Below are 17,664 nucleotides of genomic sequence, written 5' to 3' on the forward strand. Positions count from 1 at the left end.
AAAACAAATGGATTGAAGTATTTAATACAAAAACTAGGTTTCGTTTTATACGATTTTCTACAATGGAGTTTACTAAGGGCAGTGGATCAGGAGAACGGCACAGGAATAGCTCAGAACGTACGTCACAGGTAGAACTCAGGCAATTAAGCTCGGATGGGGAAGATGGAACTACCCATTCAGTCTAAACAGATATTAGGGTGGGTGTGCCCCATTCCAGACCTCTTGCTATTTTCTATTTACTAGATGTTTCAAAAAAAGTGTTACTCCACTACGAGTTCTGCAAGACAATAGTATTTTGATCTTCCAGGTTTATACAGTATGACCAAACCAAATTCTTAGGGCTTAGAGAGTTGACCAACACTTTTCGTGAGATGCGTTGCCATAATGATAAAGTGGCGGTTGTTATTTTTTCCATACAGACCACCTTCAGAATGAAGAACTATTCTGTCAAACTTTCGATTCAAAAATATCGAATTTTGAAGCTCTTATCGTAATAGTAAGTGAACTGAGACAAAACCACAAATTTTAATATTAAAAAGGCCTTTTGTAATCATTTAAAAATATCTAAAAATCTCAAACGTTTGTAGGGGGAACATTTGATACTATCGCAACTAACTGCGTTAGTCTTAATAGTCTTAATTATCCGCCATATATCCGTTTCCGTGCATGGGATTGAACTATTTTCTCTAACAGTGTTTACAAAATGACTGTTTATATCCTGAGCATCACATATATTTACAGGTAAACCACTATTTTCTCCCTTTAATAGTCCCACAGTCCTCACGCCTGCCCATATGATGCTAAAAGAGCAATTGTTTTGCTAAACACTTCCTTTTCTTAATGATGAATGTTACTTCTTGGTCTTTTGGTAATGTGGTCACTACACGAATGCAGTATTAAATCACTTCTTTCCTTGCTAGCACTTGCTTCCAAGCTTTAATCACCATTAAATAAATAAGAAATTCCCTATGTCAAATATCAACTAACTAGGCATGAAAACACCCGTGGTGTGCAATTATTTTTAAAAGAAGAACAATTATTTTTATATCTAGATCAGTATCAGTAGTCGCTGTACTCCCTACTGCACTTCTCTTAATTCCATAATAGTGAGACGGTTAAATCAATACCCTGTTAAATTTCTGCCGATTTGTATTTATGAAATCCCTGAGTAGCGAATCGTCTATAGTTAGTTATACTCAGGGCAAAGACTTTAGGAAAAGTGTAAATGAGAAACTGTTGGCTTTTGGCCTTGTTTCATTTCATTTCTGTCAGTGTCGTGGTTAGTCCTAATTTAGTGGAATTTCGTTTCATGTTTTTCATAATTTTCACAACTCTTTCAATTCTAGCACCTGTTTCGATTTCGTTCATCAAAAAACTGTCAAATTTCACAGCTCAGGCGTTCCGTCGAAATTTAAAGTTTAAAAGCTCGTGCAGAGAAGCTCTAAGCAAACATATTAGAGTTTTATGTTCCATAGTGATTGGTCCACATGGTTTGACATTTCAAAAAGCTCTCTTATCACAAGGACCTAAAGTTTTTTGTTTGTTCTCTTACCGGATGAAGGCAAATTCCTAAAATCTTGCGACATTATACCATTCACGAAATTTATAGAGGTAATACAACAGCGATGCAATATAGGTTCTAATATATAGGCCATAAATACGCGAGATTCGACTAAAACGCTCACCATCAAATATTTATTGCCACAATAAACTGGTTCCCATATGCCCTTACAAATTAAGCCTTATAATACCTCTTGTCCTCTTATGTAATCCTTTGTATATACGGAACCCTTATCCCTTTTTATAGCGTTCCGCTTTTATGAGCTACTTACTATACTCGAGTTTATTGTACACGGGATTATAAATTGATTTGTCTCTTCTATCCGCTCGGTAACGTGCCTTTATTTGGGGGACACTTTTTTTATGGGAGGAGAGGTGTTAAATTTTCGGGATTAAGTGATTGACTTAGTATACGAGTGTACAGGGTAAAAAAATGCAAAATTAAAAACAGAGAACAGACGAATAAACAAAAAAAAAAGAGCAAAGTGTGTCACAGGATACAAATTTTTTATTTTTTTATATTGTTCACATGATGCCCGTATTTAGACAGGTTATCAAAATATCTCTGATGTCAACAGGAAGCATATTACAGGAGTAGTTATTAATTTTTTTAACTGAATTGAATTGAATGAGTGTCCGATCTTGTTTGGCAGTATAAACAAACGTGGTGATGAAATTTCAGTATCTGAATGAAAGAGTGCTGGAAGCAGTATGAAGCAAAGTTGGTGATCGAATATATTCAATTGAAATTTGTTGTTCTCATTTGATTTACTCAACAGTATAAACAAAGCTGATGATCTCATATAACCATCTCAATGGAAGATTCATCCCACTGAGTGTTTTAAAGTAATTTAATTTAATTTAATTGTATGTCATGTTATTTTCAGGAATACAATATATTATCCACAGTATGGACAAATTTGTTGATCTTATGTAACAATCTCAATAAAAGACTGTTATATGATATTTTGATTTTCGAGATTCAAATATTTTAAACAAAGCTGGCAATACAATGTAATTATCTCAATACAAATACGAAATAAATAAGACAACCTGTTCATGAAGAACATAATATTTTGAAGACTTCGTCCACAGTATTTTACATATTATAATTTTAGCTAATGGAGTTGTTTTAGGAAGTGGGAATCACAAACTGGTTCCATAATAAAGCATACCTTAATCATTTTCATGGCAAGTATCTTTGTTGACCTTGACAATTAAATGCTATCCTGTTGGTCATCAATTCCAGTTACTTGGTTAAAAACTCTGTCTATCAATCTTATTGTACTGAATAAAAAATTTCCTGAATTAGAGTAATGTTGATATCTCAGAGCATCTAAACTAAGGAAGGCAATATCCGACATAGGGATGGAAGATCCAAATTTAAAGATTTAGTTTTTTCAACTTCTATTACGGTTGCTCTTTGTTCTAAATATGTGGGACACACCCTGCCAGCGACAGTCAAAACCGAGTCGACCATAATAGCCGCAGTTTCAATAGATACTTATCGGTCGTAATGGGTAAAGTTTTCCCACAGGACGCGTGGTGGGTATTTCGGAGATAACCCCCCTCACGTTTGTAAACACCGGCCTGTTAAACGTAATCAAAACCCACCGCAGATGTTTATCAAACACGGAGTGTGTGTGTATGTTTTCTTGCTGCGGAAAAACACGATTAATCCGCCAACGTATTAAGGTGATCGGAGGCGGGACGGAACAAATTGATTTGCTGTTTGGTTATTACCAACCCCCAAGCAATGTTTTTGCCTCGTTCGTTTTTGTAATTCTTCTCTTTTTTATTCGAATACGCGGGTTCTTGGAGAATTGAGAGCGTCAATGGAGTGACGAAGGTCCAAGTACTTTTTATAAAACTTCTAGATTCCTCCTGCGTCGGTTTTCGTTGACTCGATATAGCTGACGTTGTTATTTGGCCTCATGGTCAGGAATCCCAAGTAGATTTTCTTACAAGTTAGACATAGATGCAGCTCCAGTATCACGATGAAACTTTGTCTTCTTTTAAATATATACCTTAGTAGGCTGCGAAAAAAAATTGAAGTCTTGCGTCAAATAGTTTTTTTATTGACAGCATTTTAAACAAGACCGAAAAAATGTCGCAAATAACGCAAACTGAGTATAGAGCAGTCATAAAGTTTTTGACAAAAGAAGGGTTAGCACCTAAAATTATTAAAGAAAGGCTGGATGGTGTGTACGGCAAAAGTTCTCCTTCGCATTCTGTAGTGAAAGAATGGGCAAAACGTTTTCGAATGGGACAGGAGTCCCTTCAAGAACTGGTTGACCAGTGGAGGTCATAACGGAAAATATTGTTGCGATTGTGGAAGAGGTGGTATTGAGTGATCGACGTTTAAAGGTCAAGGAAATCTCAGAAATTACTAAGCTTTCTGATACAAGTGTTCGTCGAATTATCATTTAGGTATGTAGGTACATGGGTTCCTAAAAACCTTTCGGCTATTCAAAAACAACGCCGTGTCGAGTGTGCGCGGTCTTTTTTGGAAATCTGTGGGTCGGAATCGAAGCCTGTGATAGAAACTATTGTGACCTGGTTCTCTATTATGACCCTCTATCGAAAAAAGAACCAATGGAGTGACGTCGTAAGGGTGAAGCACCTCCAAGAAAATTCAGAGTCTGCCAGTCAACAAAAAAGGTGATACTCACGATCTTTTGGGATTGTGAAGGAATTCTTTTGATAGATTTTAACGAAACTAATACCGCTGCAAATGCTGTTGATCGCTATAGACTAGTTTTGACAACCTGCTTCACAAAATACTCAGGATTCAAGAGACACAACCATTGGTGGAATGAAGACAAAAATATTTAACTTATCTCATCAATTTCGCGTAGAAAAACGAGGCTTAGTTCCGACACCCATGACACTATAAAGAAAGGGTGACAAACTTCTTCACCGAACTGCATTTCGAATTTACTTGCACCTAGAGGACGGAGAATATCAATTTTACACTGTGGCTCACCAAAAAACATTAAGGATTGCTCATTGGATTACCATCAATACGTGAAAGTGAATAAAATAGTAGGTGAAAAATCTCTTTTTAAATATCCCACCAGGCTATGTATTAATTTTTGAAAAATGCAAACACTGAAAAGAATGGAAGGAAGTTTTAGAATTACAACGGATCCCAAAAAAAATCCTGCCTAAAATATTTAATTTCCAAAGCTACAATTTCGATTTGGATAGGCGACTTTCGTGAGGAAGGGGTGTGAATAGCAGAACACGTAGTTGTGTCCCTGTTACACTTTAGCTGAAAAAGTACCAACGATCAACACCAAAATATTCTGAAGACATTTTTAACCAAACCAACTATTTGAAATTTTAAGAAACCAAATCGTATGATAAAATGTATTTCGTACATGAGATCATAAAAAATCCGGTAATATACCCCTTAGATCACTGCGATTTGAATTTTACATAAATCATAATACCAGAACTGATTAATACCAGAAAGCAGTTGTACTTGAAGTGGAAAATAATTATAAAGAAACTTAGGCCTTCCTTGGATGATACTGATGGCACAGATTTAAATGTATTTATTATTTACATAATTACAATCACACAGTACGCAATATGTCAGAAAGTTTCATACATTTTGCGTTTTAATTTCCTTACTACTACCCTGGACCTGTTTGATAGCAATACACAAAACAAATAGTAAGTTTAGTGTTGAAAATTATCGTACAGGTGAGTTTCTCTGAAGTATTTGAATATGCATTTCGTGAGAGACGAATGCTTTTTCTTCAAGGGAAGAATATACTGTCCTTAAACCAATTTGGATTTCGCTGTAGGACGTCGACTAAATGTAATAATGTAATGAAAAACCTGTAATCATGGGATCTTTTGCGATCTCAGTAGTTCGTTTGACTCTATTGATCACCGCACTCTTTTGGGGAAGTTGTCATCACATGGGATTGCAGATATTGTTCTTAACTGAAAATACTCCTTTGTACGGGCGCGCAAGCAGTTTGTCAGTATTTTTAGTGACAAAGATAATCTCTGTCGTCACATTAATTCGTCCGTGGTTGATATTGATATTGGTGTTACATAGGGATCTCTTTTAGGTCCTGTCCTATTCATCTTTCAAGTTATATGCTGATGACACTTCCTTTGTCATTTCAGATAGATGTCATCTTTAACTGCAGAATGAAAAAAAACGGTATGTTGAGCAACGTCAATAACTGGTTTAACAGTAATAGTTTGTTTTTAAATCCGTTGCACAACTGATCCAATTTTTCTTGTTGTTTGGAGTGTCGCCTTCCAAGCAGATACTACTAATATTTGGCTTCAATTCTATGGAATTAAATATACAAGAAGAAGGCAATATTAAAACTTGATGACTCATTTCAGCAATTATTACGTCTGTATAGGTCAAGTTTGTTTTGTATTTTTCACATTTTAGACCATTTTCTGGGTAATTTCTTCTTCTCTTCTCCAAAGTAATGGGAATAGCTGTTGAACGATTTGAGTGAACTTTAATTATGTGAAAACTGTGCTCTAAAGCTCACCCTGAAAATACCTGGAGCAAGGAAGTCGAACAGGAGCTCGCCCAACATGTCTATACAAAACCACCTACAGAGGGCACGACTAAAGACTGCTTTAAGATCACAATGCGGATGATTGCTTCGAAAAACACGACACACGACCAGCAAACTAATTAAAGGTCGGCGTGCGCGTGTACCTACATGCGTGGCACAGTGACGTAAACTCGGATTAGCCGTTTGGACAAACTCCCTGATAGGATTGACGGCGATTTAATTAGGCCGGATGATGTTGGGAGTCGCTTTCGCGTCGCGCTTCGTCCCGCGCAATCCGCTTTCCGCTTAATACCGTCCAACGTACCAACCAACCCCCAAAGGGATCACGCGGCCATGTCTGGGCCGTGATCCGATTTAGTTGCCCGAGGGAATAGGGATTTTTTTTTTAAATTAACATTCGCGTCTCGTTCAACGAAACATATTGAATTTAATTAAGGACCGTGGAGTTTTAGAGAAAAAAAAGCAAACAATAGCTAAAGAAGAAGAAAAAAATGAAGATTCGTCCGATGTGTTTAATGACAGAGTATTTTAAACATAGGTGGTACTCGCGGTAGCGCTCCTATCAGTATGTTTGGTTACCTAAGATTCACAAACCATTATAACCAGTCAGCACTATGGGTCCTTCAATATATTCTCTAGAAAATATTATTTCAATAAATTCATAACTAGAAAACAAACTGAGTTTTGAAAGAAGCAAGGCGAATTTTTGTATTTCGAAAACAGTGGTATATGAACTTTTATGCTTGAATTTGGTTCACCAGTGCACATCTACAATCACATCTTATCATCAAGTTACACTCTGTATCTGCAAGGCAAGGTCGGATTTAACAAATTCAAACAAAATTCAAATTATTGAAATGGCAAATTCTTGTAGTGTACTTCATTCATTCAAATAGATAGTGATGAAAGTTTTATTATATCCTGTCAGCTTAATGACTTAACATTACAGGATACAGGATAGCTCAAAAAAGTACGACGAATAAAAATTGCTTATTGATAATAATACATAGTTTTTCCAAAATTTTAATTGTTCTATTTTTTTTTTAATTTTTTAGAAACAAGAAAATTTAAAAATAGGGTGCTCTATTTAATATTTAATAAGAAAAAAATAATTTTAAATTAGATAAAACCAATGAGATAATGAACTAAACTGTATCTTTGACTCACCCTGTATATCGTCAGTCCTTGGCAATATCCAGACATAAAAAAACTGTTTCCTCATTTATCCCGCCAGTTAAACCGAAAACACACTTCGATTAATCGTTTTCCTAATACAAGTACGTAATTGTTTCTAATGAACAGTAAAATCGAATTCTTACTCTTAATCGATAAATAAATAAAATATTAGATAATTTCTGGGTGTCGATGTATGTCGAAACGTATTTAGAAATATTTCCCCCCACCACCATCAAGCATTTCGAAAATTACGTCGTTAATCAAGGCGTTTATTTATTTATACGTGCACAATCGCATATAAAAATGAAAAAAACAATAATAGTTATTATTTACTGGTGTTTACAGCTGGGACCGTAATTCGATATCGCCAGGAATATGCGCTGGAGCGCTCATTATTGCGAATGCAATGCCAGTAATAATTATATTATTTAACAGTCGACTGGTTAATATGCGTGTTCGTTTAAATATATATATCATATAATGAATTCACAAAAATGCGCCAGGCGAAGTAATCCGTTTTCTAGGTTTTCCATTTTATTGACAACTTTTATAGGAGATTGGGTAATATTCGCGATCTGATGCATATTCACAACGGCGACAATTAAATATTTAAATGAACCGTACAACATGAGCAATTAACATTATTGCATAAAATTTGCAAAATCGATATTTATTATATATTGGAACATAAATTGGCATTTTTTCGGGGTATTAAAAGAGCCATTTCATTCTAATTTACGCATATCTAAATAAATATAAACTCATTGCCCATTCTCAAAACGGTACAAAATTATTTTCAAAATTTCGTCGACTAAATTTTACAATCACTTTTGGTAAAGATGACAAATTTAAAAAAATACATGCATATATATATATATATATATATATATATATATATATATATATATATATATATATATATATATATATATATATATATATATAGATGGAGCAGCAATAGACGAACAAGATGCGGAGTTAATTAGGCAAGATGTCGCCAGAGTCTTAAGACAGTCAAAACCACCGCAACCAAACTTAAGCAGAGAAGAAATGCAAGCCTTAAGGAATCTAAACAAAAACGAAAACATTCTAATAATGCCAGCAGACAAAGGAAATGCCACTGTCGTCATGAATACGTCGGATTATAATGCAAAATTGGAGGATATTTTGAACGACCCAATATACAAACTAGTCACCAGAGATCCCACGACATATTTGGAAAAAACAACTAAGTCCAAAATTCTCGATTCATCAATAAACGAGGATACAAAGAAAACTTATTCCGAGGGAAAAATCGAGTCGTTGCCCAAAATTCTACGGGCTCCCAAAGATCCATAAGGACGGGGTTCCCCTGCGTCCAATCGTAAGCGCCTTTAACTCACCATTATGCAAGCTGGAAAAACATCTGGCCAGTGCACTTCAGCCTATAGTGGAAAAGGCAGATTCCTATGTTAAAAACTCGGAACATTTCACTCAGATTTTAGGTTCTCTCAGGATGGACAAGGACGACATTATGGCAAGTTTCGATGTCAAATCCCTCTACCCGAGTATTCCAGTAGAAGAGGCACTCTTGCTTATAGAAGAAAACGAAGATCTTCCGCCATACATAATGGATCTGTCGAGACATTGCCTGAAAAACGCTTACTTTATGCACAACGGGAAAATTTACCGACAAATAGATGGAGCGGCAATGGGATCATCTCTCTCACCTGTGATTGCCAACCTCTTCATGATTTACTTCGAAAAGAAAGCAATAGAGAAGGCAAATCTGAAGCCAAAACTATGGACAAGATACGTTGATGACGTATTTGTTGTATGGCCTTTTGGCAAGGAGGAGCTTTTGAAATTCCTAGATCATCTGAATTCCATTCACCCAAGGATTCAATTTACAATAGAACTTGAAGAGGATAACAGTCTGCCCTTTTTAGATGTGCACATCACAAGGACCGAGGATGGACACTTGGAACACACTGTCTATAGAAAACCAACACACACTAATAGATATCTGAACGCTATCACAGATACAGGCAGTGGCAAATACATTAATTGCCCGGTGTTTCAAGCTCACAAACGAGAGGAACAGAGATAAAGAACTGAAGAAAATTAGTACCTGTCTTCGACAAAACGAATACCAAAGGCGCACCATCAGCAAGGCAATCAGTAAACAACAACAGCCGCAGCAGAGAGTGCAGGACGAGACCCAACGAAGATCGATCGCTGTCCTGCCATACATCAAGGGGGTTACTGACAAAATCGGCCGAATATTACGGAAACACGACATATCAACGGCATACAAACCTGACCATACCATCGGAGCAATACTAAGAAACCCAAAACAAAAAATTACTCTGGAAAACCAAGGAGTATACAGTGTAGCATGCGGATCGTGCAGCCTGACGTATGTGGGACAGACTAACAGAAGGATTTCAGCCAGGCTCGAGGAACATCGTTTAGCCATAAAAAACAAACAAACAACATCTGCTTTGTTTCAGCACCAACATCAGACAGGCCATAAAATTGATTTCGGCATTTGCAAACAAATAGCTAATATTCCTGATTTTAGGACTAGGATTATACGAGAGGCCATCGAAATAGAAAAGTCCGGACACCTCAATACGAGAGACGACGCTCTGCATTTATCCAACACGTGGAGAACGATAATCAAACAGCAGAGCGATGCGCAGCAGCCAACGGGGACATCGCAACTACGATCGGGCGAAATTAACAACGCGACAATTCAGGGGGCGGAGCCACCTCCCCCCACGCACAAGCAGCACCGTTACCATCTCCGGCGCAGAGTATAAATACCGCACGCACCGCCGATAACCTCCCAGTGTTCGAAGTGTTTTCGGAGCGCGAGCATTGAAGATGCCAAGTGAGATTTTGGCGAAACGTCTGCAGGATTCCAGTCGGATGCAGGATTTGCAGAATTCCAGTCGGATGCAGGATTCCAGTCGGAGTTCAACGAGCAAACGGATGATATCCCGGAATATAGTGTATAGTGTATAGTGAATATATATATATATATATATATATATATATATATATATATATATATATATATATATATATATATATATATATATATATATATATATATATATATATATATATATATATATATATATATATATATATATATATATATATATATATATATATATATATATATATATATATACAAAATTAAAATATAAAAGGTACATACTAATTTAAAGAAATTATTAAGAAGTTCTGCTTTAACTAACATCATATAAAGATAGTGAGCATTTTCTTTAGGGAAGGTTTTACCAATTTGTACAGCTTTGCAATTTCAAAAAATCCCCCGCGTTAAGTCATAACTTAGGCGGCTAGGAAATAGTTTGGTATAATTGACACCAATTAATTTATCAAGTTGTCAGGAAACAATAAGGCCTGGGCTGGTTTTCTTTTAATTTACAAATACATTTAGACCAATTAAGCCTATAACCAATCATACACCAACGAAAATTGTCGAATTACCATGGTAAAATGTTGCTTCAAGGTTCAGTTTCAAATTCATTTGTTATTATTTATTTAATTTATTGAATAAAGTAGTTATTATAAATGATAAATCAGTTGAAATAAAATTTTTCTCTATGTTCAGTCAAAATACTTTTAACATTTAACATTATATACCGACCAAAAACAGTAGGCCACCTTCAAAAAGATGTATTATAAATAAAGGAAAAATTAATTTGCTTTAGGTTAAATATTATTTAAATGACAAATATATTAAAGTCAGATAACAGAAATAAGGAAAACAACGTGAAACAAAAAAATCATAAAATTTGATGTTGAATTTGAAAATATCAACAAAAATGTAAAAAAGGAAACTAAAAAACAGTAATCAAATTTTACACTGTAATTCAAAACATGAAAAACAATAGAAAAACATAAAATGAAAAACAGGTAAAATTTTACACTATATTTTGAAATACGGAAAACAAAGTAAACTGAAAAGAAATCGTATAATACTTGGAAATAAGAAAACCCTAAAATTTTGCATTCTATTCCAAAATATCAAACAAAAACTTAAAACAAAAAATGTACCATTTTAAGTTGTATTTTGAAATACAAAAAATGCTTAAAACAAAAAATGTACCAATTTAAGTTGTATTTGGAAATATAAAAAAAAAAACGTAAAACATAAAAATTCGTAAAATAAGTTTTTTAAGCAAGAATTTTTTTAAGATATTTTTTATTATCAATTTTAAATTTAAATAATTAAATGTTACATTCTAATTGCAAACATGGAAAACAATTGAAGAACAAAAAATGATTAAAAAAAAGGTAAAACCTTACGTCAACCGAAAAAAATCATAAAATTTTACGTTGTATTTGGAAATAACAAAAACAATGTAATAACATAAAGCGAAAATCTTAGGTAAAACTAAAAAAATCGTAAAATTTTACGTTGTGTTTCAAAATATAAAAAAAATGTAAAAATATAAAACAAAAAACAGGTAAAATTTGGCGTTGTATTACGAAATAGGTAAAATTTTACACTGCATTTTGAAATGCAAAAACAATGTAAAAACAATTATGAAATGAATGAAAAAATAACGTAACGAATAACTAAAAACGTAAAACAAAAAAGGTAGCATTTTAAGTAGTATTTGGAAATACGAAAAACAAGGTAAAACAAAAAATTGGTAAAATAAGTTTTTTAGCAATTTTTTTTTACCAAAAACAAAGTAAAAACGCAAAACAAAAAAAAATAACCTCAAATTTTGGATTGTATTTCTAAACACTTAAACAAACGTAAAAAAAAATACGAAAAACAAAATAAATTAGTAAGAATAAAAAATACAAGTTCCCTAACGTACGTTTACTGAATAAAAAAGTTTTTTATAATCAAATACCCAGGCCAATTGCGCTTCCTTCGATTGTGTGCATTCGTTCAGGAAACTTAAATAATAATATTAACTATGGTTTTAACGCTTAGCCCTAAGGTACACGAAACTGATTACTTTGGTTACTTTTGAAACCTAAGCCTTGAAAATTATTTAAAAAATCACAAAACGATAATCAAATGTTATAAAAATAACCAACAACAATAATACATATACGAAAGGCAGCTCTGCCTATAAAATATACTTATTTATATAATAATATATAGGTATAGACCTAAGGTGCGTCCCCTACAAACAACAGGTACCGTGGGTGCAAGAACAACTATTTCACTTCTAACAGATATCGGGGCACCCGATCAGCAATAAATAACTCATTGACATCCGGTGTGAGATGGGGTAAGACCGAGGCGGGTTTTGTTTTTTTTTATCGTGCTTTCCTGTTATCTCTACAGATTTAATTTCTTAATTTTGTAAGCGACGCGGTCCCCGTTCTAACGGAATGCGATTGAGTTGTATTTCGGAGCCTTTTTTTAAAGAATTTTGTGAATTTTTCTCTCCCACCCCACTCGGTATAGTGCATTCGCAAATAAATGCTTTTCGTTTACTGAATACAACAAAAACGTGCTGTAAATGTGTAACGTGCAAAGTACAGGGTCGGATTTAATTAATTTAATTCAGAAAATGCAAAAGTTGAACAATACTACAGTCGAGTACACGACCAATAGTCACGACTTGCCTGGCCTTTTACGCCATGTCTTTTTCAAATGTAATATTCACAAACTACCTGCTACTATACATACCGAAAAATGACCATAAAACCTTAATTAATGTTGTTGTGATAATTTAAGTTCAATAAATCTAATTGACCGTTAAGCAATACATTTGAATGTCTCTTTTTGTTAACTTTTACTTAAAGTAAATAAAAGTTTTCTATGGTGGTATAGATACGTGGATGATGTCTTTGCTTGCTTTGTTGGAACGGACAAACAATTCATTAAATTAAATTACATTAACTCATTATATAATCGTATAAAATTCATTATTCAGATTGAACAGGATAAAACTCTATTAATTTTTTAGACTTAACCATTACGAAAACGCAAAACAAATTAGATTTTTCCATTTATCATAAAGCTTCACACACGGACGCAGTCATACATAACAGTTCAAATCACCCTTATACACACAAAATGGCTGCATGTCACTCTTTTATCCACAGGCTTCTTAATACGCCACCCTCAACAGAAAATTAGTGCAAAAACTTAATATCATTAAACAAATTGCACTGAACAACGCCTACAATCAAATCAAATAAATAAGAACTAAAAGTTCAGACTTTCACGAAATTAGATATTTTGACATGACAATTGTTTCGACAACACACATTTGATAAAGACACCAAATCCAAATGTGTATGGTACCAGGTAGTTTGTAAATATTATATTTGATAAAAACACGGTGTTGTCTGAACTTTTAGTTCTTATTTATTTTGAACATTTTTATTCTTATTATCGGACAATTGCACACACTGCCTCTAGATATGCAAGAAATATCTAAAGTCCCTAAATGTGAAGATGGTAACCACGTGAATATATTGGAAAAAATCTATCCGTAAATTAGTATATTTTTACATGCAGGAAAAGTGCAATATTGCAAATTAAAGTATGAAAAATGTCCCATACTCTTCTTCCAAAGCTACATTTTGGCATTTTGAAAAACTGTCTGAAACAGCACATATTTTTTATATCCAACGAAAGAAAAATCAAACAAGATCTTAACTAGTGAGTTACAAGTTCTTATTGGATTATCCTGACACTTTAACGAAGACGTCAAGTCATTTTACTTGGCAAATGAAAGCTACCTTTGTCAGTGTGTCCATTATTTATACCAATTACCATTAATATTAGTCACTGACTTTAAAAAAATCTAAAAACTTCCTTCGACCAATCAGGTGTCGGTTTTGCATTGTTTAAACGGTCGTTAAATTATATGGCTATTTCAAAAGTAACGTTAAAACATTTATAATTTTATTTAATTTTTTTCTTTTAATCTTTTTTTATTGATTTTCTAGAGCCCACAGAACTCTACCACGTTTTAGTAGAAACTGAAGTGGTTAATACGAAGGGGAGCTATTAGTTTGCAATTTGCGTTAAACTTGGCTTATCCGAAAAAAAAATGAAACCACCCTGGAATTTTCAGTGTCTGCCTCAAGAGAGATGGTGTATACTCTCATGAACAAGCTAAAGAATAAAAATTGAAAACATCCCCCACATCATTAACAAAATTAGATTTTAATAATATATTCCTTAAAATTTAATTTAATTTTAAATTAATTTTAATTTTTTTAATTTTAATTTTCGTTACAATAGTAATTTTTTCTAATACGCATTAACGTTAACACCAGGCCAATACACAATAGTTAATGAGATTTTGGTTAGGTTATGGTAGCATAGTTTGAGGTATAAAAATGGGTTCTTTTTGTTAAACTGTTTATTCTATTTATTTTTTTTCTATTTATTATAATACAGATTTAGTGGACTGAATTGTAATAAAAACATAAGTTCGACTTGAATAGTCCCACGGTTTTATTATATAAAAAATAAAAAAATATAAAGAAGTATCAAATGTATTTTTACATAAATATCCTGAGCTTGGAGATCCAAACTTACCCATTTTTTTTTTGTAATCTGGTAAATATCCTTTTTAAATAGACATTTTCCTTATAATTCCCAGTTTTAAATGGTGTAATGATTTAATTGGATTTGAACAATTTTTTTGTAAAAACTGAAATTAACATTCTAAACATTTATTACTTAATCAAATATTAACTAAATTTTACATAATTGGGTAACAGTTCATATTAATTTTTAAAAATATGTATTTAATTAAAATGTTATGTATTTGGAAATTTTACAGGGCAAAAAAATTTAAATTAAATGCAAAATAAATTTGCCGTATAAAAGTGAAATTTTTGTTTCGAAAATTCTCAACATAAAATATGTAAAATACGAAAAAATAATGTTAATTTGTGAAAACATATTTGAAATACATTTTTGCTTCTGAAAATAAAATCAGTAATTTCAATTTTTAAATAAAACATCAATAATCGTGTAAGTTGTTATTCACTAGCTTTTTTGTAATTGGACCCAAAATTACGATATATTAGAGAATTATACAATTTCATTAGACACCCTGTAGATGGGGTACGACCCCGTCCCAACCCGGGGTAATGTTAATAACCTTTTTTCTTGCTATAACGCTTCGACATAAATTTATGGGCGCTAATTAAAATGAAGTTTTTAAACCGACAACTATCTGTCCCATTAACAGTATAATATTCGCAGTAAAATCGGGAACGTTATTTTATGGGCTACGTTAATTGATCGAACAGATGCCTCGGATCAACGAAATCTTATTTGCACTTTTCTTTAAAAAAAAAATTGCTTATATTACGACCGTGCTCGTTTTACCGATATTGGAGCAAGAAATTAGTAACGGTTTACGCGTAAATTTGATGATTTTAAACTTTGATTAGTTCGATGTTGGTTTTAATGCTGTAGAAATTTGGAAAGAAAACAAAAAACTGCTGTAAAACAATAGACTATTGATAAAACCTATGAAAAAAAGAGAAATCAAACGACCCGAAGCAAATTTAAATCTGTTGAACGTACAGAGTTTTCATTTCTATGTGGACACCCATCTGTAGAGTTTATTAAAGCGAGCAAAAAGCTTTATATACAAAAGCTGTATGATTTTTTCCCTGAACGTACCAATAAAAAGAAATGAGCGCCACAGATGTATAAAAAAGGAAATTAAAAGGAACGTTATTACATTAACATTAAGATGAAAGTCCTTTTTCACCCGATTTCAAAAATACAAACTTATAAACAATGTTCCAAAGCAATAACCATCGTTAAATTCCTACTCTTCAATAATAAAAGTTTTGATGAGATCAGAAACATGAATTTATTTGCCGTTTTTATTGAAATAATATTTACGTCATTAGATAGTCAAACCAGAACCCAAAAGCTCAGTGAAACCAGCATCTTTTTTAATAAACCTTTGGTTCCACCCATCACTTGCTACAAATGTTTCAGGTCCGTGATTTAACCCATTTACTTCGAGTGCTTTTAATTTTATCATTTCATTTGTAACTACATAGTTTAATTGTCGCCATTTCAAGAGCCAAGAAAACACTATCGTCGATTTTACTATATTTTATTGCCTTCATTGGCTCATTCCTAATCTGATTAACGTACGTTTCGGATACATATTCTTGTAAATTTTCTTTATTTTCTTTTTTCTTTATTTTCTTACTCTACTTCGTTTCCTTACCATTTCCAATGTCCTTTAAAATGGATATTAAATATTAGTTAATTAATTATCAGAAACTATCGGAATACTAGTAACTATTCTATTTAACAAAAATTCACTTCAATACTGGCATTACAAAACATAAACATATTCCAATAACAGTTTTTATACAATTTGAGGTTATGTTGTTATGAACAGCTGATTTTACTTCTGAATTGGCCTAAACTCAACTCTAAACTTACCTTATATCGAACAGTTTAACTAAAAAAAGTTGCTTGTATAGAGAAAGAATGTTGCTTTTATACGTTTTACCTGAGAACGTTGTCGCTCGGTTTCGGTGGGTGTTTCAGCGACGGTTAGCGGACACGGCTACCGAAGAATACTAGAAACGATTCCGTCCATATACGGGGAAACATGTCCGACACGACAAAACGAAAAAGGCATTCGAAAAAATTACGGCGTCCCTTTGCCATATGGTAATAAAACGATTTACGCGGAGCGGATACCCATTTTATTTGCACGGAAACACGTCGACGTGTATACAGGACGATTCGCGACCTATTAGAAGTTCAAATTCGGACGAAAATAAAGAATCTGTTCTACTATTTATTTACAGATCCCTACAGATTACTAGTTCTAAGTGTCTTTTTAGGGAAAAAGCAAAAAAAAAAAATAGTAGATCGACGAGATATTTTCAGGAGTTACTAAACACAGAGGACAATGGAAAAATTAAAAAGAACGCGTTCAGTGCGAACTTCTTAAAGAAATGGGAATAATTATGACAAATATGGAAAAAGATGAGTGGAAGGAGGCCGTGAAAGGTCCGCAGAAGGTATGCCAAAATTACAGATTCTAGGCAACATTCAATTAAATAGACTAACCTTATAGAAGGACAACAAACAAACCTGACAAAAATGTGCATTCTAAAGTCGAAATCAGGAGTGAAAGAAACAACTCTACACAAAATCGGCTCAGACAGCGGTACAAAGGTCTTCAAAGACTGTATAACCAATAGAAGAAAGAAGAAACAGAATAGAGATAAAAGTTAGCAAAGAGAAAATTAAATGCGTTTCGACAACACCTTTATCAAGTACAAAATATGAAAATTTTCCGCCACCTATATATAAAAACAGGTATACTTTGACCAGAAATATAGTGCTTTTCCAGGACCGTCCTAG

The 17,664-nt window shown here is 33.3% G+C and overlaps 1 protein-coding gene across 1 annotated transcript in view; it reads right to left on the minus strand.

Annotated features, from left to right (window-relative positions):
• Positions 1 to 17,664, minus strand: part of LOC132697914 (protein apterous) — a 251,214-nt gene that overhangs the window by 22,593 nt on the left and 210,957 nt on the right. The window lies entirely within an intron of this gene.

This window comes from Cylas formicarius, unplaced genomic scaffold (assembly GCF_029955315.1).
Source record: "Cylas formicarius isolate icCylForm1 unplaced genomic scaffold, icCylForm1.1 PGA_scaffold_2__14_contigs__length_35257938, whole genome shotgun sequence".
Classification (NCBI taxonomy): Eukaryota; Metazoa; Arthropoda; class Insecta; order Coleoptera; family Brentidae; genus Cylas; species Cylas formicarius.